Here is a 19,826-nt window from a genome sequence, read left to right on the forward strand (position 1 = left end):
TATGCAATAGGAGGTGTACCTGAAAACCATGAGGTAAAGAAGTCTGTCAAAGAGAGAAGCCATTTCTTTTGGTTGAGTCAGATTGAGGTATTTCATCAAGGTAATGATTGACATATCTTAGCCCAGTATAAAATAGTAACTCTTGTAGCTTTGTAAAAACCAAAATGTTTTCTTCATATCCTTGGCTCATATGACTCCTTGAGTGCTAATGTAGGGACAGGAGGCCTGAATGGAGAGGGTCTGAGAATCTACTGTGTATCTCAAAAAATCACAGCTTGTAACAAGTTTCCATCCATCATTCCCCCATGAGTTAGTCTTTTGGTGAGAAGGACTTAAACTGTGATGAGGCCAAGTTATATGCTGAATAGGCTTTAGCTTTGAGTCTGTCACTGGCTTACAACTTGTTAAATGTTCCGTTAGACTGAGAGTAAAGTTCAAGTGGTAGTAGAGTGCTTGCCCAGCGTGGATGAAGCCCTGGGTTTGATTCCTAGAACCTTATAAATGAAGCATGTTGGTTCATGCCTGCTGTAGCAGTTAGGAAGGTATAAGCAAGAGGATCAGGTATTCAAGGTTACCTTTGATTGTATATGAAGTTGGAGGCCAGGCTAGAATAAATGAGACCAAGTTTCAAAAACAAACCAAAAGGGCCAGTGAGATGTTTCACTGGGTAATAGCATTTGCCACTATGCTTGCCTGTCTAGTTCAATCCCCAGTGTTTGTGTGGTAGAAGGGATTGAGTTTCACAAATTATCATCTCTAAATCCTCATATTTCTCACATAATAAATAATTGAATGTAAAAACTTTTTTTTTTTTCCTAATTCAGCCTGACTGCATTAGACAAGTAGCTCAAAACAAAATACATTGTAAGTCCTGAGCTATTGATGCTCTTGAGCCAGGTACCCAGGCACTGTGGTACATCACAGAGACCTCACATGTCACACAGCATGTCAGGTTTCTCACCCACTCAGTGTCTGACTTGCCCCCTTAATGGATTCCCATCAGGGTCCTCTGGCTGTATGACCCATCTCCTCTTTGCTTCACCCATGTCTTTCCATTTGTCCTTCAAGGTATGTCATGGAAATGCAAACATGTACAGTAGTTTGGTAAAATAGAATTGGGAAGACCTCTTTGATTACTTTGACAAATCCCACTTATGGCACCCCTCTACAGCTCTAGCAGTCCTTTGGTTGTTTTCCTTTGCTTTTCATATTTGCTTTTCTTGGTTCTGGGAGTTAAGAATGACCCCGCCTGAAACATGCTAGGCAGTCAATGTATCACTGAGCCACACTCCCTGAGCCACACCACTGGCCTTCAGTTACATGAAGTTCCATATTTAAGAAAATTTGAGACTCAGTCTCTAAGTTTTTCAGCCTTAGGTTCAGTCAGCAGATCGGCATGTGCCATGAGGTCTTCTGCTGATGTTTTGCTTTGTTTTGATTTCTTCCCACGTGGCGGGAGCAGCTGAGAAGTACCATTAGAGATTTCTGAAAATTCCAGCCTCATCTGTCTTTGTGGGAGTTCAATGATCTAGACTTCAGAAGGGCCATTAGTCACAGGGTTGAAAGGTTAAGTAGCTACATCACCTTCAGCCCCAAGCTTTTCTTTTACTGCTCTTTGTACCTCTCAGTTTTCTCTTTTCCTTCCTCAGCCTTGCTTCTTTTCTAGCTTTCTATCTAAAGTTCTTGTCTCTAATATCTTCTTTAGCCTTCTACTTCTCACCTCTATTTGCCTCTCTGTAAGTAAAAGGGAATCTAAAGGAAATAGGGAAAAGAGAATGGACTTTATTTACTTTTGTAGACGGGGCCTTGCTATATATTTCTGCCTGGCCCCAACTCAAGGTCCTCCTACCTCAGCCTCCCAGGTGCTAGTGTAACATAGGCAAGTACAGCCATACCTGGCAAAAGAGAATTTTATCATGTAATGCTTTTAGCAGAATACTTTGTTTTGAGATAGGTCTTTTGAAAATTAATTTTGTGTGTGATCTATGTGTGGGCACCCATGTAGAAGTTAGAGTTTGTCCTTCCATCATTATGTGGATTCTGGGTATCAATGAGTTTACTAGGTTTGCATCATTGGGTGGCTGCTCTGTCTCTCTAGCCCAAGATGAGGTCTTGCTGTGTTAAGTTGCCCAGGTCCAGGCACAAGTCCTTGATCTTCCTTCCTTCCTTCCTTCCTTCCTTCCTTCCTTCCTTCCTTCCTTCCTTCCTTCCTTCCTTCCTTCCTTCCTCTTTCCAGACAGGGTTTCTCTGTGTAACAGTCTTGGCCGTCCTGGAACTTACTTTGTAGACCAGGTTGGCCTCGAACTTACTGAGATCTGCCTGTCTCTGCCTTCTAGTTGCTGGGATTTAAAGGTGTGTGCCACCATTGCCTGGCTGGCCCAGGCTCTTGAATTCACTATTCTCCTGACTCAGCCTCTTAGGTTTAACCTAACTGGTTTTTGTTTTGTTTTGTTTTGTTTTTGTTTTGTTTTGTTTTGTTTGTTTGTCTGGTTTTAGTTTTGGGTTCTGAGAGCATACAAGCTTTACTTGCAAATTCAGTTTTATGAAATGTTGCCATATACTATTTATTCATGGGCCACTAGGCATACAAGTCCCTACCACCACCAACACCCCCAATACCCCCCACATACAAAGATGCTGTGTCAAGTAGTCGAGCCAGTCGTTCCACAGCCACATGGATTTCCAGAGATTAGCAGAGCTTAAACAGTATGTTTTCCTGGCTAAACCAGGTGTGTACTAATGTATATTTATGATTTACTAAAGCTTGTCTGAGGATTCAGAGAGCAAAGTCAGCCACAAGCCATAGAAGCCAGGCACACATCTTTAATCCCAGCAGCCAGAAGCTAGGAGATGGTGGCACACACCTTTAATCTTAGTACTCAGGATTAAGAGGTAGAGGGATCTCTGTGAGTCCAAGGCCACCCAGATCTACACAAGGTTGAATCAGGCAAAAAGAGAATTATAGCTTACACTTTTAATCCCAGTACTAGAGGGATATAAAAGACAGGAGCAGAGTCAGTAGGGGGCATTCATTCTCCAGGAGAGGCAACAGTTTGAGGATTGGTGAAGAGCTCCGTGCCTGAATCAGCCCTTTCAGCCTGAGCTTGGGGTGAGAGCTAGTGGCTGGCTCCTTTGCTTCCTTGATCTTCAGGTTGAACCCCAATATCTGTCTCTGGGCCCTTTTATTTTTTGTGTTATAAAGGTGTTTTGATTCCTGTACCTTGTTTTGTATTCAAAAGGTGCTAAGAAGTGACTAGTTAGAGTGGATTTTCTGTGTTGCAGAGCTGTAGTTTTTGTTTTTTTTTGGGGTTTTTTTTTTTTTTTTTTCTTCCACTTTTTGGGAGCCCTTTCTCCCAGCTCCCAAATAAGTACATGGAGACTTATTTCTTACTTGTGGATACCTAGCCTTAGCTTGGCTTGTTTTTAGCCAGCTTTTCTAACTTAAATTATTCTGTATCTCTTTAACTGTTTTGCCTCTGGGCTTTTTACTTTTCTTTATTCTATATATCTTTCCTTCTTTCTCTGTGGCTGGCTGGGTAACTGGCCTCTGGTATCCTGCTCTCCTCCTTTTCTTGTTCCTTGTTCTTCTTTTGAGTCTAGATTTCTCCTCCTATTTATTCTGTCTGCCTGGCAGGCCTGCCTATCCCTCTTGTGCCTAGCTGTTGACCATTCAGCTCTTTATTGGGCCAATTAGGTGTTTTGGGCAGGCACAGTAGCACAACTTCACAGAGTTAAACAAATGCAACACATCTTTGCATCATTAAACAAGTATTCTACAGGATAAATGAATATAGCATGCATGTTTCTCTCTAGAGCAAGTGGTTCTCAACCTTCTTAATACTACAATCCTTTTTAATTCACTTCCTCATGTTGTGATGACTCCCAACCATAAAATTATTTTCATTGCTACTTCATAACTGTAATTTTGCTGTTATGAATCTTAATGTTAATATCTGTTTTCTAATGCACTTAGTTCATCCCTATGAAAGGGTTGTTCAGCTCCCAAAGGGAGTGTGACCCACAGGTCAAGAAACAATACTCTAGATGTGTAATGGGGGAGGGGCAGCTGGGGATACTCTTCTGTGAGAATAATTGACTTTGATGACTATAGGGTTGCCTGCTGCCTGCAGCCATCAAGAAGCTCAGTCACACTGACACCACCTCCTATTGTTACCAGTCATTAGTGGCTGCTGCTGCTTTTATTATTTTGCCAATTACTTGATTCCTATAGTGATGCAGGTAGTTCATTAAAATACAGGAAAAACATGATTGGTTCCTAACCTTTGTTCTCATTTACCAGTGCAATTAATAGAAAAGATTCTCAACAATTATTATTTTAAAAGTATGATGCATTTTTATCTCACTAAACAGCAGTATTGGATTTATTTCATTCTTTTTACTTTCAGCACCATTAAAAATTTTAGTTAGCATAAAAAGTAATGGAGTTTTTTTGTTGTTGTTGTTGTTGTTGTTTTTCGAGACAGGGTTTCTCTGTGGCTTTGGAGAATGTCTTGGAACTAGCTCTGGTAGACCAGGCTGGCCTTAAACTCACAGAGATCCGCATGCACCACCACTGCCAGGCTTAGTTTCTTTTTTAAAATGTTATTTATGTATTTTATGTATGAGTGCTCTGTCTGCATTATATGTTTGCATGCCAGAAGAGGGCATCAGCCCCCATTATAGATGATTGTGAGCTGCCATGTGGTTGCTGGGAATTGAATGCAAGACCTCTGGAAGAGCAGCAGTGCTCTTAACTATTTAGCCATCTCTCCAATCCAAAACAATGGGTTTCATTATGACTTTTTTGGTTTTCGAGACAGGGGTTCTCTGTGTAGCCCTGGCTGTCCTGGAATTCACTTTGAGTTCAGGCTGGACCTGAACTCACAGAGATCCACCTGCCTCTGCCTCCCAAGTGCTGGGATTAAAGGTGTGTGCCACCACCACCGGCTCATTATGATATTTTCATATGTCATATACTTTACTCTTACTGCCCTTCTTGACTGTCCTCTCCACCTCCCCAAAGTTCCCTTTCTGCTTTCATGTATATATATGAAGTATATTGTATACATACAATATTTATGTCTGTCTATAGTGAAATCTAGATTCCACATGTGGGACAGAACATGCAGTATTTTGTTTGCCCCTTTCCTTCTCTTGCTTTTTCTTTCCTTTTAGGCCACCTCTTCTCCACTCAATTGCCATTTTACTTTCATGTCACATACATGACTGTCACATACATACTGTAAAAGTATTCATATTTAAATCTATGAGAAAAATTTATCTAGCTTATTTCACATGATCTCCAGTTCTGTTTTCATCACCAATTTGAAAGGATCATGAAAATGTGTAGTTAAATGTTTTGCTCACTGTACAGTTTTGTGTGTGGTACATGCACATGTTCATGTAGATGTGCACGGGTTATCATGTATGTGCACATAGAGGCCTGAGATTAGTATTGAATGTCTTACATATACTTTTCACCTTTGTTTTATTTGTGGCAGGGTCTCACTGTACTTGGAGCTCATTTGTGTGACTAGGCTGGTTGGCCAGCAAGCTCCAGGAAGGTGCCCCTGTGCCTGGCATGGGTGCTGAGGCTCCAAATGCTTACATGACAAGCAATTTATCAGCTGAGCCAGGTCCCCAGCCTCTTCATATGTTTTAACACTGATGTTAATTTCAGGCATCCTCCTTGAGTAGGCTGGCCATTCTGGCTACTGAGTCCCTATTGCTTGGCATTTCCTTGTAAGGTACATTGTCAGAATTTAACTGTTTTGTTCACTCATGTTCCATGTCATTAATGGTAGTGTAGGGTTTATAATGTTATAAAGCAAGCAAACAAATGTACTTAGTGTCTGTGAATAGCCCACAGTTTTGTACCAATTTGTACCAAATATGGAAGAGGGTTGCTTGATACTGATTAAAAGGCCATTGCTGTACTCCATGTATTGCTAATGGAGAGGAACAATAGTATAATCATGGAAAGGTCATGCACAGCCAAGTGATAGCTCCTCATAAAAGAAGCCACGCCATCAGCCTGGGAGCCCAAGACTTGGTAAGCTCTGGTAGAGAATCATTAGTCCAAAATTAAGAGCTAAGCATTGACATTTGGTTTTGTTTTGTTTTGTTGTTTGTCCAGACAGGGTTTCTCTGTGTAGCCCTGGCTGTCCCAGAACTCACTCTGTAGACCATACCGGCTTCAAACTCAGAGATCTTCCTGCCTTTGCCTCTTGAGTACATGGATTAAAGGTGTGCACCGCAAACACTGAGTAATTTTAAAAAATTAATTGTATATGATTTGAAAGCAATCATTGTTAGAAATAAATTTGTTTTTTGTTTTGTTTTGTGGTACATATAGGCACGTACTCTACCATGGAACTATACCCTCAGCTCAGAAATGCTAGTCTTGAGACAATCTCCATTTACTATTTTATCACATTTTTTTTTTTTAAATGTAATTATTGGGGCTGGAGACATGTCTCAGCAGTCCCTCTGGAGGTCAGTTCCTAGCATCTATGTCAACAGTCTGTGGTTAGAAGTACTTACTGCTCATTTAGAGGTAACTGGAATTCAGATACCGGTAAGTACATATGGATGGTTCACAACCACCTGAAAATCAAACTCTCCAGGGCCCCAATACCCCCTTGTATTGTACACAAGTGCACACACACATAAATAAAATAAAATAAATAAAATTTTTTTTTTTTTTTTTTTTTTAAGTTTAACTTCTGGAGGCTCAGCATTCTGGCACATACTTAAAAACCCAGCACTTAGGTGGTGGAGACCAGAGGATCAGAAGCTTGAGGTCAGCCTAAGCTACATAGTGAGCCCTCATATAAAAAAACAAAATAAAACTACCATATAAATTGCAACTCAGGATGCATTGACCATGATCTATTTCTGAAGATCAGCAAATTCATCTTTTTTTATTTAAATAATTCCCTGTTTAAGTATGCAGTTTTTATGTGTCAATGAGATGGCTCTGCAGGTAAAAGCACTTGCCACACAAGCCTGACAAACCCAAGTTGGATGCTTAGAACTTGTGGTGTGAGTTGTCCTCTGACACCCCACCTACACACACACACCATGGCATGTGCATAGCTGCACAGGTATAATAATAATTAATAAAAACTAACAAAATAATATTCCGAAGGATCTGGGAAATACATTTGGGATTAAACTTAATAGAACATTTATGGAGAATGTGTAGAAATATTAGACAGTACTAAATTTAAAACTAAATAGTAATAGAATTCTATCAGCTCATGAATAAAGACAAATCAATGACTTAAAGGTAACACTTTTCCTTGAAATGGTGCATAAACTTAAACTCATTTCAATGACAGTTCCAGTAGCCTTTTGGAAACTTGATAAGGTGATTTAAAATTAATATGGAAGGAAGAGAAAGGAAAAGAATGCAGGTGGGATAATGAGTCTACTGTGTGTTAAAAGCTTTAGTGAAGAAGGCAGTGGTGGATCATTGTGGACTCTGAATCCCATATGTGTGTGGAAAATGCTCCATGACAGAACTATCCCTAGTGTTCCCCAGGAAAAGGTGACAGTTGACAACAAAGATTAGGGAGCAAACGAGCAATAGACTTCCCCACAAATGGTAGAAATACTGCATGTGGATTGTTGCATTAATCCCTCAAGGCTGTCATGCAACATATCACAAACTAGGTGGCTTAAAGCTTCCAAAGTTTACATTCTCACAGTTTCGAATGCTAGCAGTCCAAAATGAACTCCAGAGGAGAATTGGTCCTCTTCTCTTCCTGTTATTTAGTCTTTGCCTGGTACTTCTGGTGTCCTTGAAATATATCTGCATCACTTCAGTCTCTACTCCCAGTGACAGGAGTGTTTTCTTCTTTGTGTTTGGATCAGGTCAGGCACCATATATAAAACAAATATCAACTAGGTGGAGGAAAATAGGAAAAGTTTTGTTAGTCCTAAGAAATGAATATGGAAAGGATGTTTATAATTTGGAATATGGATTATTTAAATGCAATAACAAGCAAACAGTTTTGATCCATTTACGTTTATTACAATTAAGACTTATAGTCACTAAATGACATTGAAAGTGATAAAGATTAGAAAATATTTTCAGCACATATGGTCAACAAAGGATTTGTATCTGTGTATCTATATACAGTAAACTCCAAACTGATGGTTAAAAAGAGCCATTAGGAAACACAAAGTTAAATAAATGGCTGAAAATAAACTGGGGGCTAGGGTCAGTTAACTTAATTAGTAACCAAAGAATTGTAAGTTAAACCACAATGAATGCCTTTATACTCACCAATCTAGCAAAAATTGAAAAGTGTTAAAATAACAAGTTTTGTTTGAGCCTGTGAAACAGTGAAAACACTCTTTAACCAGAGTATAAATCATAACCACTTTGAGAAATAGTGTAGGGTGTATTAGATAGGAAGTGAAGTTGGACAGTGAGGGTACTTTGTGTCCAGCATTTTATTTCTGGGAATGTACTTGTTCCCCAGGAGATGAACTCCCCTGCACATACATAGAAAGGACATGATCTAGGTTATTCATGACAATATGGCTTATAGTGGTAAAAACTGAAAGCCTAGATGCCCATCAATAAAATTAGACAGGCAGGGGAGTCTCATGTTGTAATGTTGAAGTAACTGTAGCCAAGAATGACCTTGAACAGTTGATACTTCTCACTCCATCTGTTAAGTATTTGGATTACAGGTATACACCTCCATACTCATCTTCACAATGGTATCCTCATTGTGAGTTACACAAATAATCTATAGCTGATTGAGAACTAAATTTGCAGAAGAATAAAGTCATATAATTCCATTTATAAAATGAAAATATTAGGATAAAAATACTATCTGGTAAATCAAAGAAGATGCAACTTGGGTGGGATATAAAAAGGTAGATTATACAAGGGTTTTTATGTCCTGGAATCATTGTGTTCCTTAAGCTGAGTGTAAGTTGCACAAATTTTTTTTGTATATATTAAGTACTTAATAGTAAAAATGTTTAGAAATTGTTTTTAAGAGTGGAAGAATAATAGAAATGTCCATTTCAAGCCAAAGGTGATTCAAATGTTGAATACTTAATTTAAAATGTTTTTGGATGGGGTTCGAAAAAGGGTTTCTCTGTTTTTTTAGAGGCTGTCCTGGAACTAGCTCTTGTAGACCAGGCTGGTCTTGAACTCACAGAGATCCACTTGTCTCTGCCTCCTGAGTACTGGGATTAAAGGCATGGGCCACCACCGCCCAGCTAAGATTTGTTTTGACTTTATAGATGAGAGAAACTGAAAACAGGAAGGAGGAAAAAAGGCCTGCTGATCACAGTTGTCCCATACTTTGGCGTTGAAGTAGCTTCTGACACTGTGGACCGTACAGCATCCCAAAAGCCAATATTATATTAAGTAATTATTATATTAAACAAATTCTAATTTATTCTAGTCAAAGGCCATTCTCAGGGCAGCCTTGCTTTAGAACATTGACTTTCCCATGAAATTCTTTTAATGATACCTTATACTTGCCCATTTCTATTAAAGTTGCATCATTAATAGACAGATTGAAATAAAACCAGCTTTTGTTTCATCCAAGCCTATCTTAGCATGGTATTCATCATCTAGTTGAAAAACTCCAAACCTTTATCACAGAAAACAGCATGGAAAATTCACTGTGAATTCTAGTTAAAAAACAAAATGGCCAAGAGTGAGGGTGGTTTGAGCTAATTCATGCAGTCTTTTTGTGACTCAGAATCACTTCCAAAGACAACTAAGAGGAACTGGCAGGGGTTTAAGGTAGGACTGGGATGTAGCTGGTTGATAGAGTGCTTGTGTGACATGCATGAAGCCCTGGGTTCTGTCCCTTTCACTGAGTAAACTGGCTTGACATGACACCTGTAATCCTAGCAATTAAGAAATGGAGGCAAGTCTCTCTGCCAGATCGGCACCATCATGGACACCAGTCGAGTGCAGCCCATCAAGCTGGCTAGGGTAACCAAAGTGCTGGGCAGGACCGGTTCGAAGAGACAGTGCACACAGGTGTGCGTGGAATTTATGGATGACACCAGCCGCTCTATTATTCGAAACGTCAAAGGCCCGGTTTGAGAGGGTGATGTGCTCACCCTACTGGAGTCAGAAAGAGAGGCTAGAAGATTACGTTGACCTAGCTGCTAGGTCCTGGATATCTACCACTTGGCCCATAATTACCTGCAGCTATTGAATAAAGCATTTGTATTGTTGTAACTCTTAAAAAAAAAGGGAGGAAGAGAGGGAAGTAAGCCAGGCAGTGGTGGTGCACATCTTTAATCCCAGTACTTAGGAGACAGAGGCAGGTGGATCTCTTGTGTTCAAGTCAGCCTGATCCACAGAGTGAGTTCCAAGACAGCCAGGGCTGTTACACAGAGAAACCCTGTCTGGAAAAACAGAGAGGTGGGAGAGAGAGAGAAGAAATGGAGGTAATATGGTCCTCTGCATAGAAAGTTAAGATGCCAGCTTTGAATACATGAGACACTGCCTTCCCCACCCCAGAAAAAAAAGAGTTGGTGTGATTTAAAAATAAAGTACTAGCAGGGACCAGAGAGATGGCTCAGTGGTTAAGAACACTTGTTGCTCTTGTACAGAACCCAGTCCCAACTCCCAGTATCCACATGTCTGCTCACAACTGTAGTTCAGGTACCAAGGATCCAATACCATTTTCTAATTTCTGTGGGCACCTGGCACCCAGCCATACATGAAAACAAAACACTGATACACATAAAATAAATAAATCTTAGAAACGTTTAAAATGTACGTTTTGTTCGGCCGTATTGCACTAGCCACAAATGAGGCACTAAGTTTCATTACCTGTTAGGTATGATAAATACCCTGACCAAAGCAACTTAAGGGAGAAAGGGTCTATTTTAGTTCACAGTTCCAGGTTACAGCCCATCACTGTAGGGAGGAAACCAGTACAGCAGAAATTTGAAGCAGCTAGTCATATCCACAATCAAGAGCAGTGTGAGAATAAATAAATGCATGCTTGGGCCCTGGCTTGCTCTCTACTTCTCACCAAAATCTAAGGGCTAGCCTGTGAAATGGTTCCACATTAGAGTGATTCTTTCCACCTCAGTTAACTTAGGTAAGAAAATCCCTCACAGGCATGCCCACAGACCCATGTAACTCTATAATTAAAACTAACCACCAGTACAAATGTTCATTTCCACCTAGCTGCATCAGTCTATATAAGAGAAAGAATCACTACAGAGTGCATACATAATAATGGCCATTGTAAAAGAGCTGGTGGTGGTGTTGAACTCCTTTAATCCCAGCACTGGGGAAGCAGAGGCAGGAGGATCTCTGAGTTTGAGGCCAGCCTGGTCTACAAAGCTACACAGAGAAACCCTGTCTATAAAATAAAAGGTCATTGTATACAGTAAGATTTTGTCACTTTGGAGGCCTAAGGTGTTTACATATTTAAAAAAGGGGTGGGGAGCAGACATAGCCAGAAGATGAAACATAGTTCTTTAGAAATGTAAAGAGTCCCTCTCAGATTAGAACCTAAGGATCAGATGCCATGGAGTAGGGTGGTAACATGCTTTCACAGTATATCTGTTCCATGGACACTTCTTCATGGCTGCTGGATGGCATGATCAACCTTGTCCTAACACCAAACCTTAATTATTTGTGTTCAGTTATGTGTTTTTAGTGGGGAGTGCTCTAATATCTGTGTGTTTAAACTGCCCATTCTTAAATTGTAGTTTTCACTCTGAAAGTCCTTTGACCAATAATAGCCCATGTTCTCCGAGCCTTATATCCAAGGCTTCTCTTACCTAAGCAGGCAAGAAAAAGAAACAGCATAGATAGAATCAGAATTCCTGGGAATTCTGAAAGGCTAGCTAGACTTACTCCCTGCAGGGCTAACCCCAAGGAATACTTTTCCAAAGTTAGTCACAACATTAACATTCCTTCAAGTCCCATCTGCACAGGTTGCTCTGTGCCTGCCTCAAAGTCAAATGAATGCTGCATTTCAAAACCAAAAAGAGAAAGAGGCTTTTTCTACTCTCAGGACTCCATGAGGGGGACCAAAGCTCATACAAGAGTCAGTGCACTACTCCCCCTCCTTGTGGTCTTTAAGGGGTTTAGGGAGTTATTAACATTGTCCTTTCTGTCTTCTTGTCAGTCACTAGATCTATCAAAAGACAAGATTAAGCTTTGATGGAGATGATAAGCTGTACAACTGTAATACAGCACTTGGAAGGCTGAAGTAGAAGAATGATTTTGAGACTAGCCTTGGCACTGTATAGCAAGACCCTAATCAAAAAAGAAGAGAAAGAGTAACTGCATCACATTTAAAGATCTTGGTTAGCTTTTATTTGTGATTCTAGAATCAGCAATATTTCATTCTGTCAAATAGAATGTGTCTGATGAGCTGAGCAGAGATTGGTTCATAATCTGAAAGCAGAAATAGAGCAAAAGATATATTGGTTGTTTCAAAGTTACATTCCTCCATAAATGTTAAATTGGAAGGGCAGGAGGAGACTGAGGCATGAGGATCGCTGGGTGTAAGAGAACAGTCTGATCTATACAGTGAGCCAGCCAGTACTAGCTTATTTAGAGATTTAGCTACTAACCTCTTTCTCTCTGACTTCTCAGATGCAAAAATGGACTTACTAGGGTTTTTAACTGTCACAAAACTGACTTGATGTTGCATTGGTCATATGAGCTAAGTACAGAACTCAGGCCAAACCAACAGCCTGTTGAAAAGTTTACTTAGGTTGTACTCAGTATGGTTTGCTCCAAGCCTGCTTTTCCTTACCTGCCCTTCATCCTTGAAAGGACAGCAGGAGGATACACAAGAACCCAGCCAGGCTTGCCTGGTCAGTCTTCCATCTCCAACAGAAATGTGTGGCCACATACTTCATTTTACATGTGCCAGGTTATATTAGGATGAAAGGAGTGGATTCTGACCCCAAAGTCTAAATTCTTTCCATTGCTGTTTCTTCCCTTTTGAGTTTCCTCTTTTGTCACATAGCTTTTCTTTACTTTCTGAAGAGTAAATTAGATTGTGAATTACTTTTTTTTTTTTTTTTTAGTAGATTCTGTTTCCTACCTAAGTTAAAGTTCAAATTCAGCCTGAAAGAAATGACTCTTGATGGCTTTGAAGTATACACTGAAATGGTTAAAATGATACAGTTTTTGTCTTATATTTTGTTACAGTGGGGGTGTGTACATATGGTGAGGGGACGAAGCCTGAGGTGAAAGGCCATCAAACAAGCTTTTTTGGAGGAGGCAGTATCCTGAGTCTAGTAGTAGTCAGGAAACACCCAGGAAAACATGTATCCATTTCTGGGGCGGGCCTGAGGGGACCAGAGAGCAGGCATAAAGTGCCAAAGACCCTGTTTATAGCAGGGCAAATGTAGACTTGGTTGGGAAAGCCATGAAAGGCCATAAGGGATCTTAAGTAAGCACAATACTTCATTTTATAAGGGTCACTGGCTACTCTGTGGAAAATCTGTCAGGTGATGTCTTCCTAGGAACAGGACAGACAGACAGGCTAATAAGTCACAGTGATAACAGCAGCAGCCATCATACAGAGAGCTACAGTCATTAGGAAATAATGGGGCTCAGAGAGAGTTCCTTATTTGGAGAAATCTTTGCATTGTATTGCAATGCTACATAGAAATAATTATCCCCAAAGCTGAGTAAGGTACCTTGGTCATTGATCACTGTTTATATTGAGAAAAGGATACTGGGGATAATGATGACAGAATAAGATAAACTCTTCCTGGGGTAGGGTGGAGATGGGCAAGTATTAGGAAGAGGTGACTGTGGTGTGAACAGCAGCATGTGATGAAGCCTCAGGGTGGCTGCATATGTGAATGTGAACAAGAGAACGTGTGCTGGATGCAATACACAAGAACAGCACACCAAGTGTGAAATCTGAACACTGCTGGATTTTGATCAACTCTGGTATTCTGGCTGTGATGCTGTATTCTAAGATGTAACCATTGGGAGAGACTAGGCAAAGTCATTCCAGTGCTCCCAGTATTTCTTAAAATTGCAAGTGTATACCAGTTTTCTCAAAATAAAAAGTTTAACAAAAGAATTTTATTTGGAGTATTTTCCTCCTTTTTGTTTTTCTTCTGGGGGTTAAATCTCACACATGCTAAGTAATTAGCACATCAATACCTTTGAGCGATACTCATTTCAAGTGTTTTTCTCCCTCCTGTTTAATAGAATTAATTTTACATAGAAAGTGTGGTGGGTTTTGTTCATTTGGTTGTTAGTTAAGAAGGGTCTTACATATCATGGGCTGGCCTTTAACCTACTAGGTAGCTAGTCTTCTGTCCTTCAGCTGGAAGCTTATGTGGTACTGGTTATCCAACCCAGGCCATGTGTATGCTAAGAATTCACTCTACTGACAGCTACATCCCCAGCTCCAGAAATTGTTTTGTTTGCTATTTTGTTGTAGAATGTGTGACCGTTTAGTCCTTTAACCTTTTAGCATTTTTTAGTGGGATATACTTTAAGAGTTCATGGAGTCATAGCATCAAGTCGGTGTGATTATTGTCATTTTATTTCCTCAGTGACATGTAAAATACAGAGTCTCACTATCTTTTGTTTCCTAGACGTGATGACCTTCCTAGACCTGATATATTTGGTTAGTGAGTTGTTGGTTCCATTGGAAAAGAAGAATAGATGGCAAAAAGCGTGTTAGGCAATGTTTTCTGGTTTGCCGGTTATCAGGACTTGACTTCTCTGCTCCAGACCCACCTCTCTCTACTCCAACAGGTGATGTGAAACTGGGCTCCTGCCCAGTGTGTCACCTGGCTCTTGGCTGTGCATTGCTGAAAAGAGGCATAGCTAGAGAAGGAAAAAAACCTTGCTGCTTCCTGAGCCCATGAGGGGCACTTGGGCAACATTTCTTTACTCCAACTGCAGCAGCTCCTTCCTGTAGTATCAGCTGAATCCAGTTTCTAGTTTTCTCTCCTTACAGGATCAGTACCATGGCACCCTCTGTGGTGATGGCACTGAACCAAAGTCCCCTGTTCAAAGGTACATGGCCTTTCCTCATGTGTGCCCCCCTCAATGCACCCTGCGAAGTTCTGACTTATCTCTCCCCACCTCTGTCAGTGACTTGTTAATAATTTTAATAATACTTAGTTAGAAATTCTTTATGTTACCCCTTATGTTAAAATTTCTCTGCTAAAATAGTGTGGTTTCTGTCTCCTGGGTGGACCTTGACTGATAGCTACTCCATGGGCCTACCAATTTGAACATGCCCTCCATCTGCACATCTCTCACAATACTCTGTTCCCTGCTGCCTGTGACCTTTTGAAATGTAAACGTGAGATTCACCCAGTTAACCATACGTATGCTCCCACGCTGACAGTAAAAGGATGTTATTAATGAGACCCACAGAGCTATGAGTTGTCCAGCTCCATCTGCTAGATCTACTGGACCTGCCTTCATCTCATAGTTGGCTGGAAATGAAACCATGAGAAAGAGACCACTTATTAAGGAAGACATGATATATCTGCTTGCTACCTTCTGTAATAATTAAGTGAAAAGAACTATAAAACTGCACATACCCTCTGAAGCAGTATTACCACCTTCTTTAAATAATGCTTGTTCTTCGGAGTTGCCATTAGTCCCAAATGCAACATTTGACTGCAGTATGAACACGGTGTACAGGCACTTGTTCCTCCAGAACTTTTACTTCTGTTGTAGTACAGTGCCTGGAGCATCTGTGGCATCCCTTCCTTTCCCTCTTAGTTAGTCCTCTCAAACTTTCATGTCATGCCCAGGAGCTCTGTTCCCTTTCCTCTAAGCAGAGATAGCTTATATCGTAGTTACATTGGAGAAAGCTTGGAAGGCCCAGCACAGGTAAATGGCTGATGTCTAGATCCTGTGGGGGGTGTCCAAGCCAAGCCAGAGATGGCAGCACTCACCTTTGGTGACCACAAACCCATCATGTGTGAGACAGTACTAAGAGGATGTATATGACTGTGTAAGTTAATTTCTCTCTAGATCTGAATTCTAGACCTTGAACTTGCCCTCTCCACTTCCAGATGACTGAAAAAAGTGTCCTAGCACTGTGTAGTCTAAGGGGGCAGGGTGGGGGGAGTGTAGCTGGAAAATGTTACAGGAGTAAACTTGAAAGACAATAGGAAAATACCAGACTTGCCTCAATAAATTCTGCTATAGTTACTGTAGTATGAACACTTACCAGGAGTCTACTCCTAGCCGGAGTTTAGTATGCAATGTAGTTAACAAATGTCTAGAACTTACCTCACCTGTGCTCCTACCCCAATTTCTGGCAACCACCATCTCACCACTTTGGTGGTTGGCATGGATTTGCCTATGACACTGGAATCATGCCCTGTGTTCTTCTGTGTTGAGCTTATTTCATTTAGCACTATGGCTGCAAGTTTTACCCAAGTTGTTGCCTGTTGAATATTTTAATAGTTATTTCTGTATACTTTGTAAAATATAGCTGTTTTGAGGCTGCTTGTAATATTCCTATATGGTGACTTAATACACTAGAACCACCATTGCTATCACCACCATCTATCTGCACTGAGGATCAGACTTGGGACCATGGGCATGTTAGGCAAGTATTTTACTGTTGAGGTACACCCCAACCCTAGAAATAATTTTTAGCTCCTGTAACACAGCACCTTACTGATTCTAAGTGATAGTGATGTAGAGAGGAAGCATTGCTGGTGAACATTGTAGGTGAGAGATTCATAGTCCAAGAACACCTGTAGTTGGTTGTTATTTACTTTTACCTCTTTTGTGGGCCCTACTACCCAGCTCTCAAATAAATACACATGGAGGCTTACTTTTTCTTATGAATGCCCAGCCTTAGTTTGCCTTGTTTCTTGCCAACTTTTCTTAAATTATCCTGACTACTTTTTGCTTCTGGGCTTTTTCCTTTTCTTAGTTCTGTATGTCTTACTTTGACTCTTACTCTGTGGTTGGCTATGTGGCTGGATAGCTGGCCCCTGATGTCCTCTCTTGCTCCCCCTGTCTCTCCTTTTATTTATACTCTGCCTGCCAGCCTATCCTTGCTCCTGCCTCGCTATTAGCCATTCAGCTCTTTATTAAGCCATCAGATGTTTTAGACAAGCAGACAATCACTGCTTTACAGAGTTAAACAAATGTAACATAGCATAAAGTAATAGTCTATAGCACACCTGGATGGACAGGGCTCTTTTTTTTTTTTTTTTTTTTTTTTTTTTGCTTTAAGAAGCAAAGGTTATCTGCAAAAGTTATCTATTACCTTTCATGGCCCCAAACTTCAGTTTGTGACTGGAAGAGGGTAGGAAACTATATTTGGGTTTTGATAATAGTAGTTGATTGTCTAGTCAGGGAGACATGGTAGAGGAGATGGGGGTGTAAGTTAGAAGCCACATGAGTGACTTTTAGGCTTTTAGGAGCTGGGCTTGGGAGTGGTTTTGCTGGGGAAAACAATGTTAATTGTCTGCCCCTAGATGTTTCTCAGAGGACCACAGGCATAAATCTGATCTTGAAAAGCATTCTGGGAAGAAGCCCAGACTGCTTTTGATTCTTCAGGTTGGTCTGGGTAGATGACATCATGCAGGAGTGAAGTTGAAAAAAATCAATGCACCAGTCATAGAGATGTGTTTGGTTACCTGTCTTTCTGGAGAGTCCAGGCTGAGCTTCTTAAAGACAGATGTCCAGTTCACCTCTCTATCCCCAGACCCTGGAAAACACCTGGCACTTAGTAGGTAGACATGGAATATTTTCTTAAAAGAGGAGTAAGCAGTCTGGTCCTCAGGTACAGTTTTTGAAAAGCAGGTGTGGATGTGAGGATGTGAGGAAGCCCTGCAAGGGTAGAGTGATCCAGGAGGAAGCTTTTTTCCATTGTTGCTCCAGGGAAGTAAAAAGTCCTCAAAATGGTGACAGGAGCTTTTGTACTGTTTAGGCATGACTGATCGATCTCCCACACCCCTAGCTTCTCTAACCAGCAACTATCTACTCTGCAGACTTAGGCTGGGAAAGCTGATGTGGCCAACAGCCATCCAGACCTGCTCTCTGTACACGTGAGCTGGTTCTTCTTCCTGTCCTTGTATTTCTGCTCTCATATGGGTCTCTGCTGAAGCCCTCCTTACTGTTTACCTGAAAAAGATCTCTGCCTTGCCTCCATTTTTCCTTGCTGAGCTCTGGTGTATTTCCCCACAATATCCGTCGATTCCTGCTGAAATCACCAGGTTTGCCTGTTTCTTTTTCTGGAATGTAAGCCCAGTTTCTGTCATGTTCTACTCTTATGTACAAGTTGTGGCCTGTAAGATATAGGAGGCTTCAGAGTGTTAGGGTGGGGGATGGGGATGGTGACTAAACAGTTACTACCTTTGTTTTAAGTACTTCATTTGTAAACGTGAGTAACCTTCTGAGCAACATATTAAGGTCCTGTTTACAGCTGATGTCCTTGAGGACTGCTGGAGCAGGCCAAGGGTCTTTCTAAACTGTGGGTCATGACCCCTTTAAAGGGTTCATATAACTGAATGTGGATGTTATGAAAAACTTGGCAACAGTAAGGTTTCTGAAGATGCAGTGACCAGAAATTAGCTTAAAATCAAACACATTTCAAGTATTTCTGGCAGTGTTCGCCAGTGTTGCATTTATACAACTTGACTGCAGACTGCAGCCTTGGTTATGAACACATAACATGTGCACTTCACATTGGGCATGTCCACACACCTCCAGATGCTGCCTGAAACACCTCAGCTCCTATTTAAGATTGTTATGAATTACAATAATTGTGTAGACAGTTTCCTGCTGTTACAAAAACATATGGCTTAATTCCAGAAAACAAAGATTTTTAATATTTTCTTTACCATCATCTCTCAGTAAATATCAAATTAGTATATCTGAATTGCAATATTTTAGAATAATTGATTTTTAAAATGGCTGTTTGAAAGCTGGGAGAAAGTTTACAGGTGTAATCCCAGCTCTCTGAAAGTTAAGGCAAGAGCCTGGGATACAGAATAAGCTCTGTTTCAATCCCTCCCCTCCCCCAAATTACCACCTGAGTCTCTAACCAGGGTTTTATATGAGCTGATTAAATGAGGGTCTGGGTTAAATGAGACACTGGGAAGGTGGCTCTCTGTGTAAACATAAGGACTTGTTTGAGTCCCTAGCATCATGTAAAATGCAGGGCATGGCCACACATACTTAAAAATGCTGAGGACAGTTAAAATTGCTGTAGCTTGCTGGCCTGACAGCTTAGCTCCAGGCTCAGTGATAGACCCTGTCTCAGAGGAAGAAGGTGGTGAGTGATAGAGCTGGACACATAATGTGCTCATCTAGCCTCTTGAGTGTATATGTGGACATGCATACCCACACATGTGTGTACACGCACCTTATACATAATACACCACACTCATACACACAAATTGAATCACTAAGTGAATTTTGTCTTTGTGATGAAGACAGCCTCCTACAACTTCTAAAATGACCCTAAATATACCTCTTCCATTTTGAAAGTGTATTTTTATGCAAAGCAGCATTCTCAGCATTTGTAAAGATGTCAGTCAGGGCTGAAAAACATTGAATATGCTCTGTGTTCTGCATCATCAGTACAGCCAAAATTTAATTCATTTTGTAAAAATAAATACATCCATGTCTTAATTTTGCTTTTCATCTTTAAAAAGTACAACAAAGGGCCAGAGAGATTGTTCTTTGGATAAAGGTGTATGCCACCAGGGTTGCCTGATACATGTCTCAGGCAAAAAGATACCACAAATGGAAAGGATTTTAAGAATTTCTGCCCTAACTGGCCACCTAACCCCTGAGCTTTCTAACAGTAAGGGTCATGGGGTTTCTAGTAGGGATG

At 40.6% G+C, this 19,826-nt stretch overlaps 1 protein-coding gene across 6 annotated transcripts in view; it reads left to right on the top strand.

Moving 5' to 3' along the window:
* Tnrc6b (trinucleotide repeat containing adaptor 6B) overlaps positions 1–19,826 on the top strand; it is a 213,842-nt gene that overhangs the window by 109,472 nt on the left and 84,544 nt on the right. Inside the window, exon 1 of one of the 6 annotated variants that reach the window (XM_051189422.1) lies at positions 1,000–1,068. The exons of 4 other annotated variants lie outside the window; for them this stretch is intronic. The gene's annotated coding sequence lies outside the window, so the exon portion shown is untranslated. Of the gene's footprint in view, positions 1–999; positions 1,069–12,210; positions 12,325–19,826 lie in introns of those variants that run through there. One more of the 6 variants, XM_051189423.1, reaches the window with a different exon arrangement.

Source organism: Phodopus roborovskii, unplaced genomic scaffold (genome assembly GCF_943737965.1).
Source record: "Phodopus roborovskii unplaced genomic scaffold, PHOROB, whole genome shotgun sequence".
NCBI lineage: Eukaryota > Metazoa > Chordata > Mammalia > Rodentia > Cricetidae > Phodopus > Phodopus roborovskii.